The following is a 14,240-nucleotide window of genomic DNA, read 5'->3' as shown; positions in this document are numbered from 1 at the left end:
GAGCTGGCCGTGACACAGCTGCCTTGGCGACCTCTTGCTCCTCCTCTGCCTTGGCCTTGGGCTTCCACTTGTTCCCCTGTGACATTTGGGAATGCTCTCAGTAGCGCGTCTACCAACGTGCGCTTGTACTCGCGCATCTTCCTATCACGCTCCAGTGCAGGAAGTAAGGTGGGCACATTGTCTTTGTAGCGTGGATCCAGCAGGGTGGCAACCCAGTAGTCCGCACAGGTTAAAATGTGGGCAACTCTGCTGTCGTTGCGCAGGCACTGCAGCATGTAGTCGCTCATGTGTGCCAGGCTGCCCAGGGGTAAGGACAAGCTGTCCTCTGTGGGAGGCGTATCGTCATCGTCCTGCCTTTCCCCCCAGCCACGCACCAGTGATGGACCCGAGCTGCGTTGGGTGCCACCCCGCTGTGACCATGCTTCATCCTCATCCTCCTCCACCTCCTCCTCATCCTCGTCCTCCTCGTCCTCCAGTAGTGGGCCCTGGCTGGCCACATTTGTACCTGGCCTCTGCTGTTGCCAAAAACCTCCCTCTGAGTCACTTCGAAGAGACTGGCCTGAAAGTGCTAAAAATGACCCCTCTTCCTCCTCCTCCTCCTCCTCCTGGGCCACCTCCTCTTCCATCATCGCCCTAAGTGTTTTCTCAAGGAGACATAGAAGTGGTATTGTAACGCTGATAACGGTGTCATCGCCACTGGCCATGTTGGTGGAGTACTCGAAACAGCGCAACAGGGCACACAGGTCTCGCATGGAGGCCCAGTCATTGGTGGTGAAGTGGTGCTGTTCTGTAGTGCGACTGACCCGTGCGTGCTGCAGCTGAAACTCCACTATGGCCTGCTGCTGCTCGCACAGTCTGTCCAGCATGTGCAAGGTGGAGTTCCACCTGGTGGGCACGTCGCATATGAGGCGGTGAGCGGGAAGGCCGAAGTTACGCTGTAGCGCAGACAGGCGAGCAGCAGCAGGATGTGAACGCCGGAAGCGCGAACAGACGGCCCGCACTTTATGCAGCAGCTCTGACATGTCGGGGTAGTTGTGAATGAACTTCTGCACCACCAAATTCAGCACATGCGCCAAGCAAGGGATGTGCGTCAAATTGGCTAGTCCCAGAGCTGCAACGAGATTTCGCCCATTATCACACACCACCAGGCCGGGCTTGAGGCTCACCGGCAGCAACCACTCGTCGGTCTGTTGTTCTATACCCCGCCACAACTCCTGTGCGGTGTGGGGCCTGTCCCCCAAACATATGAGTTTCAGAATGGCCTGCTGACGTTTACCCCGGGCTGTGCTGAAGTTGGTGGTGAAGGTGTGTGGCTGACTGGATGAGCAGGTGGAAGAAGAGGAGGAGGAAGCCGAGAAGGAGGAGGTGGCAACAGGAGGCAAAGAATGTTGCCCTGCGATCCTTGGCGGCGGAAGGACGTGCGCCAAACAGCTCTCCGCCTGGGGCCCAGCTGCCACTACATTTACCCAGTGTGCAGTTAGGGAGATATAGCGTCCCTGGCCGTGCTTACTGGTCCACGTATCTGTGGTTAGGTGGACCTTGCCACAGATGGCGTTGCGCAGTGCACACTTGATTTTATCGGATACTTGGTTGTGCAGGGAAGGCACGGCTCTCTTGGAGAAGTAGTGCCGGCTGGGAACAACATACTGTGGGACAGCAAGCGACATGAGCTGTTTGAAGCTGTCTGTGTCCACCAGCCTAAATGACAGCATTTCATAGGCCAGTAGTTTAGAAATGCTGGCATTCAGGGCCAGGGATCGAGGGTGGCTAGGTGGGAATTTACGCTTTCTATCAAATGTTTGTGAGATGGAGAGCTGAACGCTGGCGTGTGACATGGTTGAGACGCTTGGTGACGGAGGTGGTGGTGGTGGTGTTGGTGGTACATCCCCTGTTTGCTGGGCGGCAGGTGCCAACGTTCCTCCAGAGGCGGAGGAAGAGGCCGAGGCGGCAGCAGCAGAATAGGCCGAGGCGGCAGCAGCAGAAGAGGTAGCAGGGGGAGCCTGAGTGACTTCCTTGGTTTTAAGGTGTTTACTCCACTGCAGTTCATGCTTTGCATGCAGGTGCCTGGTCATGCAGGTTGTGCTCAGGTTCAGAACGTTAATGCCTCGCTTCAGGCTCTGATGGCACAGCGTGCAAACCACTCGGGTCTTGTCGTCAGCACATTGTTTGAAGAAGTGCCATGCCAGGGAACTCCTTGAAGCTGCCTTTGGGGTGCTCGGTCCCAGATGGCGGCGGTCAGTAGCAGGCGGAGTCTCTTGGCGGCGGGTGTTCTGCTTTTGCCCACTGCTCCCTCTTTTGCTACGCTGTTGGCTCGGTCTCACCACTGCCTCTTCCTCCGAACTGTGAAAGTCAGTGGCACGACCTTCATTCCATGTGGGGTCTAGGACCTCATCGTCCCCTGCATCGTCTTCCACCCAGTCTTGATCCCTGACCTCCTGTTCAGTCTGCACACTGCAGAAAGACGCAGCAGTTGGCACCTGTGTTTCGTCATCATCAGAGACATGCTGAGGTGGTATTCCCATGTCCTCATCATCAGGAAACATAAGTGGTTGTGCGTCAGTGCATTCTATGTCTTTCACCGCTGGGGAAGGGCTAGGTGGATGCCCTTGGGAAACCCTGCCAGCGGAGTCTTCAAACAGCATAAGAGACTGCTGCATAACTTGAGGCTGAGACAGTTTCCCTGGTATGCATGGGGGTGATGTGACAGACTGATGGGGTTGGTTTTCAGGCGCCATCTGTGCGCTTTCTGCAGAAGACTGGGTGGGAGATAATGTGAACGTGCTGGATCCACTGTCGGCCACCCAATTGACTAATGCCTGTACCTGCTCAGGCCTTACCATCCTTAGAACGGCATTGGGCCCCACCATATATCGCTGTAAATTCTGGCGGCTACTGGGACCTGAGGTAGTTGGTACACTAGGACGTGTGGATGTGGCAGAACGGCCACGTCCTCTCCCAGCACCAGAGGGTCCACTAACACCACCACGACCATGTCCACGTCCGCGTCCCTTACTAGATGTTTTTCTCATTGTTATGGTTCACCACAACAACAAATATATTATTTGGCCCAATGTATTGTATTCAAATTCAGCGGGATATAAATTTGAGGCCTAGTATTTAGGCGCTGGGTGACCGGTATGGATTTAGTGACAGAATTAGACTTGGAAATGCACAGAAGCGTGTGTGTGAAGTTATTCTGAATGACCCTATGTGCACCTTCAATATTATATACCCTTTTAGGGATAGATTTCAAATAGCTCTGATATAGCAGAAACCACTAAATTATGAAATTGCTAAATTGGGAATTGTACTTCAACCCAGAACAAAAATGTGCTTTGACGGACACTAAATATCTTGCCCAGCAACAACAGTACAGCGGTGGGTAACGAGAGATTTAGAGGGATTTAAATTTGAGGCCTAGTATTTAGGCGCTGGGTCACCGGTATGGATTTAGTGACAGAATTAGACTTGGAAATGCACAGAAGCGTGTGTGTGAAGTTATTCTGAATGACCCTATGTGCACCTTCAATATTATATACCCTTTTAGGGATAGATTTCAAATAGCTCTGATATAGCAGAAACCACTAAATTATGAAATTGCTAAATTGGGAATTGTACTTCAACCCAGAACAAAAAATGTGCTTTGACGGACACTAAATATCTTGCCCAGCAACAACAGTACAGCGGTGGGTAACGAGAGATTTAGAGGGATTTAAATTTGAGGCCTAGTATTTAGGCGCTGGGTCACCGGTATGGATTTAGTGACAGAATTAGACTTGGAAATGCACAGAAGCGTGTGTGTGAAGTTATTCTGAATGACCCTATGTGCACCTTCAATATTATATACCCTTTTAGGGATAGATTTCAAATAGCTCTGATATAGCAGAAACCACTAAATTATGAAATTGCTAAATTGGGAATTGTACTTCAACCCAGAACAAAAAATGTGCTTTGACGGACACTAAATATCTTGCCCAGCAACAACAGTACAGTGGTGGGTAACGAGAGATTTAGAGGGATTTAAATTTGAGGCCTAGTATTTAGGCGCTGGGTCACCGGTATGGATTTAGTGACAGAATTAGACTTGGAAATGCACAGAAGCGTGTGTGTGAAGTTATTCTGAATGACCCTATGTGCACCTTCAATATTATATACCCTTTTAGGGATAGATTTCAAATAGCTCTGATATAGCAGAAACCACTAAATTATGAAATTGCTAAATTGGGAATTGTACTTCAACCCAGAACAAAAAATGTGCTTTGACGGACACTAAATATCTTGCCCAGCAACAACAGTACACCGGTGGGTAACGAGAGATTTAGAGGGAATTAAATTTGAGGCCTAGTATTTAGGCGCTGGGTCACCGGTATGGATTTAGTGACAGAATTAGACTTGGAAATACACAGTAGCGGGTGTGTGTGAAGTTATTCTGAATGACCCTATGTGCACCTTCAATATTATATACCCTTTTAGGGATAGATTTCAAATAGCTCTGATATAGCAGAAACCACTAAATTATGAAATTGCTAAATTGGGAATTGTACTTCAACCCAGAACAAAAAATGTGCTTTGACGGACACTAAATATCTTGCCCAGCAACAACAGTACAGCGGTGGGTAACGAGAGATTTAGAGGGAATTAAATTTGAGGCCTAGTATTTAGGCGCTGGGTCACCGGTATGGATTTAGTGACAGAATTAGACTTGGAAATGCACAGAAGCGTGTGTGTGAAGTTATTCTGAATGACCCTATGTGCACCTTCAATATTATATACCCTTTTAGGGATAGATTTCAAATAGCTCTGATATAGCAGAAACCACTAAATTATGAAATTGCTAAATTGGGAATTGTACTTCAACCCAGAACAAAAAATGTGCTTTGACGGACACTAAATATCTTGCCCAGCAACAACAGTACAGCGGTGGGTAACGAGAGATTTAGAGGGATTTAAATTTGAGGCCTAGTATTTAGGCGCTGGGTCACCGGTATGGATTTAGTGACAGAATTAGACTTGGAAATGCACAGAAGCGTGTGTGTGAAGTTATTCTGAATGACCCTATGTGCACCTTCAATATTATATACCCTTTTAGGGATAGATTTCAAATAGCTCTGATATAGCAGAAACCACTAAATTATGAAATTGCTAAATTGGGAATTGTACTTCAACCCAGAACAAAAAATGTGCTTTGACGGACACTAAATATCTTGCCCAGCAACAACAGTACAGTGGTGGGTAACGAGAGATTTAGAGGGATTTAAATTTGAGGCCTAGTATTTAGGCGCTGGGTGACAGGTATGGGTTTAGTGACAGAATTAGACTTGGAAATACACAGTAGCGGGTGTGTGTGAAGTTATTCTGAATGACCCTATGTGCACCTTCAATATTATATACCCTTTTAGGGATAGATTTCAAATAGCTCTGATATAGCAGAAACCACTAAATTATGAAATTGCTAAATTGGGAATTGTACTTCAACCCAGAACAAAAAATGTGCTTTGACGGACACTAAATATCTTGCCCAGCAACAACAGTACACCGGTGGGTAACGAGAGATTTAGAGGGAATTAAATTTGAGGCCTAGTATTTAGGCGCTGGGTCACCGGTATGGATTTAGTGACAGAATTAGACTTGGAAATACACAGTAGCGGGTGTGTGTGAAGTTATTCTGAATGACCCTATGTGCACCTTCAATATTATATACCCTTTTAGGGATAGATTTCAAATAGCTCTGATATAGCAGAAACCACTAAATTATGAAATTGCTAAATTGGGAATTGTACTTCAACCCAGAACAAAAATGTGCTTTGACGGACACTAAATAACTTCCCAGCTACAACAGGACACGGTAACGAGAGATTTAGAGGGATTTAAATTTGAGGCCTAGTATTTAGGCGCTGGGTGACAGGTATGGGTTTAGTGACAGAATTAGACTTGGAAATACACAGTAGCGGGTGTGTGTGAAGTTATTCTGAATGACCCTATGTGCACCTTCAATATTATATACCCTTTTTGGGATAGATTTCAAATAGCTCTGATATAGCAGAAACCACTAAATTATGAAATTGCTAAATTGGGAATTGTACTTCAACCCAGAACAAAAATGTGCTTTGACGGACACTAAATAACTTTCCCAGCTACAACAGGACAACGGTAACGAGAGATTTAGAGGGATTTAAATTTGAGGCCTAGTATTTAGGCGCTGGGTGACAGGTATGGGTTTAGTGACAGAATTAGACTTGGAAATACACAGTAGCGGGTGTGTGTGAAGTTATTCTGAATGACCCTATGTGCACCTTCAATATTATATACCCTTTTTGGGATAGATTTCAAATAGCTCTGATATAGCAGAAACCACTAAATTATGAAATTGCTAAATTGGGAATTGTACTTCAACCCAGAACAAAAAATGTGCTTTGACGGACACTAAATATCTTGCCCAGCAACAACAGTACAGCGGTGGGTAACGAGAGATTTAGAGGGAATTAAATTTGAGGCCTAGTATTTAGGCGCTGGGTCACCGGTATGGATTTAGTGACAGAATTAGACTTGGAAATACACAGTAGCGGGTGTGTGTGAAGTTACTCTGAATGACCCTATGTGCACCTTCAATATTATATACCCTTTTTGGGATAGATTTCAAAGAGCTCTGATATAGCAGGAACCACTAAATTATGAAATTGCTAAATTGAGAATTGTATTTCAACCCAGAACAAGAAATGTGCTTGAACGGACACTAAATAACTCGCCCAGCTACAGCACTAGGGACAGATTTAGCTGGATATAAATTTGAGGCCTAGTATTTAGGCGCTGGGTGACCGGTATGGATTTAGTGACAGAATTAGACTGGGATATGGCCAAAAAATGAACAGACTATTGCTGGTTAAATGCACTTGGTGTGACAGCTTCACCCTGATGTAGGCTTTAGCCAAAAAACAACCACACCATTGAGGGTTAAATGCACTTGGTGACAGGCGCAGCTTGCCCCTGATTTTGTATATGGCCAAAAAATGAACAGACTATTGCTGGTTAAATGCACTTGGTGTGACAGCTTCACCCTGATGTAGGCTTTAGCCAAAAAACAACCACACCATTGAGGGTTAAATGCACTTGGTGACAGGCGCAGCTTGCCCCTGATTTTGTATATGGCCAAAAAATGAACAGACTATTGCTGGTTAAATGCACTTGGTGTGACAGCTTCACCCTGATGTAGGCTTTAGCCAAAAAACAACCACACCATTGAGGGTTAAATGCACTTGGTGACAGGCGCAGCTTGCCCCTGATTTTGTATATGGCCAAAAAATGAACAGACTATTGCTGGTTAAATGCACTTGGTGTGACAGCTTCACCCTGATGTAGGCTTTAGCCAAAAAACAACCACACCATTGAGGGTTAAATGCACTTGGTCGCAGCTTGTGCTGGCGCACCACAAGACACAAAATGGCCGCCGATCACCCCAGAAAAATGAGACTGACAAACGGTCTGTGCAGCCTAAAAACAGTGAGCAATTGAGGATCAGCAGCTCAATGATCCACAGCTGCAGATCGATCAGTTAATCAAGTCCTTTGGAGGAGTTAATCTGCCTAATCTCGCCCTACTGTCGCAGCCGCAACCTCTCCCTACGCTAATCAGAGCAGAGTGACGGGCGGCGCTATGTGACTCCAGCTTAAATAGAGGCTGGGTCACATGGTGCTCTGGCCAATCACAGCCATGCCAATAGTAGGCATGGCTGTGATGGCCTCTTGGGGCAAGTAGTATGACGCTTGTTGATTGGCTGCTTTGCAGCCTTTCAAAAAGCGCCAAGAAAGCGTCACAAAAGCGCGAAGAAAGCGACGAACACCGAACCCGAACCCGGACTTTTACGAAAATGTCCGGGTTCGGGTCCGTGTCACGGACACCCCAAAATTCGGTACGAACCCGAACTATACAGTTCGAGTTCGCTCATCCCTAGTGAAGACCCCAAACTTTAATCCAAGCGACGTTTCGGCCTGCTCAATGAGGCCTTTATCAAGCTAGCTATATAAGGTTCTATATAACTTTTGGCCACTATAATGGCTCTAAAATAGCCCTGGAAAGAGCTAGAGGGCTGCAAAAGGCAGCAAAATGTGCTTAGGAACATGGCAAATGCTATGCAAACAAATGTGGATAGGGAAATGAATGAAAAACATAAAAGACCTTAAAAAAATTAAAATTAGGAATGATGTAGGAGGAAGAGGTTGAGGAGGTGGTGAATGGGTGGATGTGGCCGTGTAGGCTCACGTGGTGGTCGAGGTGGAAGCGGCAGCGAAGGAGGAATAGGTAGCCAACACAGATGTGTGTTATTTTGCATTTTTACATAGGGGTATCCCCCATAATATTGGGACATATAAAAAAAAAAAGGAATAAGTGCACTTGAGTACAAGAATGGATGGTTGAGGCTGTTCGAACTGTCTATTCTGCACAAGGTACAGACAAGTCTTGTGGGATCAAGTCCTAGTTCAATTTAATGAACGTGAGCTTGTCCACGTTGGCTGTGGACAGGCAGCTGCGTCTGTCTGTAATGACGCCTCCTGCCGTGCAAAATACACGTTCAGAGAGTACACTGGCTGCAGGGCAGGCCAGCACCTCCGAGGCATACAGGGCAAGCTCAGGCCATGTGGACAATTTGGAGACCCAGAAGTTGAATGGGGCAGAACCATCAGTCAGTACGTGTAGGCGTGTGCACAGGTACTGTTCCACCATGTTGTTCAAATGCTGCCCGTGTGTGAGAGGCTGCAGGCTCAGTCATAGACAGCACTGTGTGCACAGTGCACACCATTCATGCAGGGTGTGAAAGAAAATACCTGGCAGATAAAAAAAAATTATATTTAATATTTTTTTAATCACATTTGCAAGCCCGGGCCGTGTGTGTCAGGCCCCCACACATACTGTATTGTGTCCACTGGCTAGTGGCTGGCCTGCACTCATACCGTTACAGGGTGTCATTCACCCAAATACTTTTCAGGGAAAAAAAATCTATTTTAAATTTAACTGTGATCTAATCACATTTGCAAGCCCGGGCCGTGTGTGTCAGGCCCCCACACATACTGTATTTTGTCCACTGGCTAGTGGCTGGCCTGCACTTATACTGTTACAGGGTGTCATTCACCCAAATGCCTTTCAGAAAAAAAAAAAACTATTTTAAATCTAACTCTAATCACATTTGCAAGCCTGTGTGTGTCAGGCCCACACAGACTGTACTGTGCCCACTGCCCACCACTTATATAGAGTGGCACAGTACCGTGCACGCATAGTAACACTTATCTAATAAAAAATGACAGGCAGAGGCAGGCCACGCCGCAGGGGCCATCGTGTTCGTGGTGCTGTGATTTCCACTGGCCCTGGAATAATGCCCAGTGTTCAGAGGCTACGTACCCTGAACCCAAAAAATTCTGAGAAAATAGTTGACTGGCTTACACAGGACACCCAATCTTCAACAGCTTCCGCTAAGAATCTTGACGCACCATCCTCCTCCAGCTCAGCTTTGGTCACCACTCTCCCGCCCGCCGCCACCACCACCACTACCACCACAGCCACCACAGCCGCTTCACTTGATCCCTCAGAGGAGTTATTTACACATCAGTTGGATGAAATTAGTGATGCGCAACCATTATTGCCAGGGGATGTAGATAACAGGGATATGTCTCAGTCAGGCAACATTACACACATGGACGTACAGTGTGATGATGATGATGATGATGATGATGATGTTGTACCCGCTGCTGCTTCCTTTGCTGAGGTGTCAGATACAAGTGAAGTGGTTGATGATGACAATGTGTCCGTGGATGCCACGTGGGTGCCTGCTCGAAGAGAAGAAGAAGAGGGGAAAAGTTCAGAAGGGGAGACAGAGAGAAGGAGACGAGTTGGAAGCAGGGGGAGGTCGTCGCAAGGAGCTAGTGGCACAGTCAGACAGCATGTATCGGCACCCCACGCATGCTGTTGCCACCACCAGAATGCCGTCATTGCAAAGCTCAGCAGTGTGGCATTCTTTTTGTGTGTCTGCCTCTGACAACAGCGATGCCATTTGCAACCTGTGCCCAAAAAAACTGAGTCGTGGGAAATCCAACACCCACCTAGGTACAACTGCTTTGCGAAGGCACATGAACGCACATCACAAACGTCTATGGGATCCACACATGATGACGAGTAGAAGCAGCACACAAGTTCAAAGCCACCATCCTCATCCTGGTCCAGCATCTTCAGCCACATCAACCACTGCTGTCCTCCTTGCCCCCTCTCAACCACCTGCCACTCCGCCTCTCACCTTGAGCAGTTCCATCTCATCTGCCCACAGTCAGGTGTCTGTAAAGAAAATGTTTGAGCGTAAGAAGCCAATGTCACAGAGTCATCCCCTTGCCCGGCGTCTGACAGCTGGCTTGACGGAATTCTTAGCCCGCCAGCTTTTACCATACCAGCTGGTGGAGTCTGAGGCCTTCAAAAAATTTGTCGCTATTGGGACACCACAGTGGAAGGTACCCGGACAATTTTTTTTTTCAAATAAAAAAAATTGGCCTACTGCCACCTCCTCTACTCCTCCTACTCCATCCTCTCCCATGACCTCCTCGGCTGAGTCCTCTTCTGCTGCGGCGTCTGGCTGCACATCAACTGAACCCCCCACATCCCGGATACGACAGTGTCACGCTGTCTTGGGGTTGACTTGCCTGAAAGCAGAGAGCCACACCGGACCAGCACTCCTGTCCACCCTGAATGCACAGGTGGATCAGTGGCTGACCCCGCACCAACTGGAGATTGGCAAAGTGGTGTGTGACAATGGAAGCAAGTTGTCACATGTGCTGTGCATGGCACATGTGTTGAATCTCATCGTACAACGCTTTGTGTCTAAGTAGCCAGGCTTACAGGACATCCTCAAGCAGGCCAGGAAGGTGTCGGGCCATTTTAGGCGTTCCTACACGGCCATGGCGCACTTGTCAGACATTCAGCACCGAAACAACATGCCAGTGAGGCGCTTGATTTGCGACAGCCCGACACGTTGGAATTCAACACTCCTAATGTTCGACCGCCTGCTCCAACAATAAAAAGCCGTCAACGAGTATTTGTATGACCGGGGTGCTAGGACAGCCTCTGCGGAGCTGGGAATTTTTTTGCCACGTTACTGGACGCTCATGCGCAATGCCTGTAGGCTCATGCGTCCTTTTGAGGAGGTGACAAACCTAGTCGGTCGCACCGAAGGCACCATCAGCGACCTCATCCCATTTGTTTTCTTCCTGGAGCGTGCCCTGCAAAGAGTGCTGGATCAGGCTGTAGATGAGCGTGAAGAGGAAGAGGAAGAGTTGTGGTCACCATCACCACCAGAAACAGCCTTGTCATCATCGCTTGCCGGACCTGCGGCAAAGCTGCAAAAGGAGTATGAGGAAGAGGAGTCAGAGGAGAAATGTGGCTTTGAGGAGGAGGAAGACCAACCACAGCAGGCATCCCAGGGTGCTCGTTGTTGTCACCTATCTGGGACCCGTGGTCTTGTACGTGGCTGGGGGGAAGAACAGACCGTCAATGACATCAGTGAGGAGGAGGAACGGGAAATGAGTAGCTCGGCATCCAACCTTGTGCAAATGGGGTCTTTCATGCTGTCATGTCTGTTGAGGGACCCTCGTATAAAAAGGATGAAGGAGAACGACCTGTACTGGGTGGCCACGCTACTAGACCCCCGGTATAAGCAGAAAGTGGCGGAAATGTTACCAAATTAACGGAAGTCAGAAAGGATGCAGCAGTTCAAAACCAAACAAAAAAATATGCTTTACACAGCTTATAAGGGGGATGTCACAGCACAACGGGAATTTAACTGGGGAAGAGGTGAAAGTAATCCTCCTCCTACCACGACCACGGCCGCAAGGACAGGACGCTTTACAGATGTGTTGTTGATGGAGGACATGCAGAGCTTTTTCGGTCCTACACATCGCCACAGCTGTACTTAATATCTGGATACTGGATGACTTTCGTGAATTCTCCGCCACCAACTAGGGTTCAAGCCACAATGTTTTAGTCACCTTTCTGCCTTGAAAACATCAATTTTTTCTGGCCGCTGCTACAACAGCGGCTGCAACAATAGCATTGTTTTTCAGGCATGTGTACATGCCTAATTTTTCTGGCCTCTGGTGCTGCACTGTGGCTGCAAAAAAAAAAAAAAGGCACATACAAGTGTCAATTCCCCTTTTGTGATCGTTACCTTGTTGTGGTGAAGGGGCTTGCGTATCACAATGAAGCGATCATCACCTCTATGAGTGTGTTGGCAATGTTGCCACACCCCAGATGATAAGGCCGTTGCTTCATTATGATCAGACCAAAAGCGATCGGGACGGCTGGATGTTTTTTCATAGAAAAAACGTAAATTTTTTTATTTTATTTTTTTAAGTTGTATGGGTGGATTTTTAATACATAAAATAAAGAAATCATAATAAAGTCTCTTAATAGTTTATTAGAAATAATGCAGACAATTTAAAAAATCCCCAACAATTCCAATACAAATCAAGTACAAAGCTCAGAACTAAATTATTCCAGGATGTCGTAATGGTTCGGTAATTCGACAATGGTTAATCAATTTGACACACGTCCCCGGATAGGGGACGTAACAGGGATTAAACTGATAGGAATAGGACTAGTTAAGACACCACTCATATAGGGTGTCACAGCACATTTCTCCGTGCACGCGAAGTGCCCCAACTTGGGGGTAAGAGGACCGACCAAGCTGCTTTTTCCATCTCACGGTTCCTAAAATCAATTCATTTTGGTGTATCAGAGTTTGGTCTGTTACTGTGAAGACAGTCGAAGATACCCGGCCTAAATTTTTTTTCACAAAAGACAATCCCACCCTGATATGGGACGTAACAGGGATTAAACTGATGAGAATAGTACTACAGAACATAGCACTCATATCGGGTGGGACAGTAAATTGCACGGCGCAGTGTGCAGTTAGGGAGATATAGCGTCCCTGGCCAAGCTTACTGATCCATGTATCTGTGGTTAGGTGGACCTTGCCACAGATGGCGTTGCGCAGTGCACACTTAATTTTATCCGATACTTGGTTGTGCAGGGAGGGCACGGCTCTCCTGGACAAGTAGTGGCGGCTGGGAACGATGTACTGTGGGACAGCAAGCGACATGAACTGTTTGAAGCTGTCCATCTCCACTAGCCTGAATGACAGCATTTCAAAGACCAGTAGTTTAGAAATGCTGGCATTCAGGGCCAGGGATCGAGGGTGGCTAGGTGGGAATTTACGCTTTCCCTCAAAGGTTTGTGAGATGGAGAGCTGAACGCTTCTGTGTGACATAGTGGAGATGCTTGGTGACGGAGGTGGTGTTGTTGGTGGCACATCCTCTGTTTGCTGGGTGGCAGGTGCCAATGTTCCTCCAGAGGCGGAGGAAGAGGCCGAGGCAGCAGCAGAAGAGGGAGCAGGAGGGGCCTGAGCCCTTTCTTGGTTTTGAAGGTGCTTACTACACTGCAGCCCGTGTCTCGCATGTAGATGCCTGTCATGCAGGTTGTGCTAAGGTTCAGAACGTTAATGCCTCGCTTCAGGCTCTGATGGCACATCGTTCAAACCACTCGGGTCTTGTCGTCAGCACCTTGTGTGAAGAAATGCCATGCCAGGGAACTCCTTGAAGCTGCCTTTGGTGTGCTCGATCCCTGGTGACGGTGGCCAGTAGCAGGTGAACTGTTTTGGCGACGGCTGCTCTGCTTTTGCACCCTGCTCCCTCTTTTGCTACGCTGTTGGCTCGGTCTCACCACTGCCTCTTCCTCTGAACTCTGAAAGTCAGTGGCACGACCTTCATTCCATGTGGGGTCTAGGACCTCATTGTCCCCTGCATCGTCTTCCACCAAGTCTTCCTCCCTGACCTTCTTTTTCGATCTGCACACTGCAGAAAGACACAGCAGTTGGCACCTGTGTTTCGTCATCATCAGGGAAGTGCTGAGGTGGTATTCCCATGTCCTCATCAGGAAACATAAATGGTTGCGCGTTAGTGCATTCTATGTCTTCCACCCCTGGGCAAGAGCTAGGTGGATGCCCTTGGGAAACCCTGCCAGCAGAGTCTTCAAACAGCATAGGAGACTGCTGCATGACCAGAGGCTCAGACAGGTTCACCAATATGCATGGGGGTGATGTGACAGACTGATGGGCATGGGTTTCAGGCGCCACCTGTGCGATTTCTGCAGAAGACTGGGTGGGAGATAATGTGAACCTGCTGGATCCACTGTCAGCCACCCAATCGACTAGC

The sequence above is a fragment of the Bufo gargarizans genome, chromosome 9, assembly GCF_014858855.1.
Source record: "Bufo gargarizans isolate SCDJY-AF-19 chromosome 9, ASM1485885v1, whole genome shotgun sequence".
Lineage (NCBI taxonomy): Eukaryota > Metazoa > Chordata > Amphibia > Anura > Bufonidae > Bufo > Bufo gargarizans.
This window is presented reverse-complemented; position numbering follows the sequence as displayed.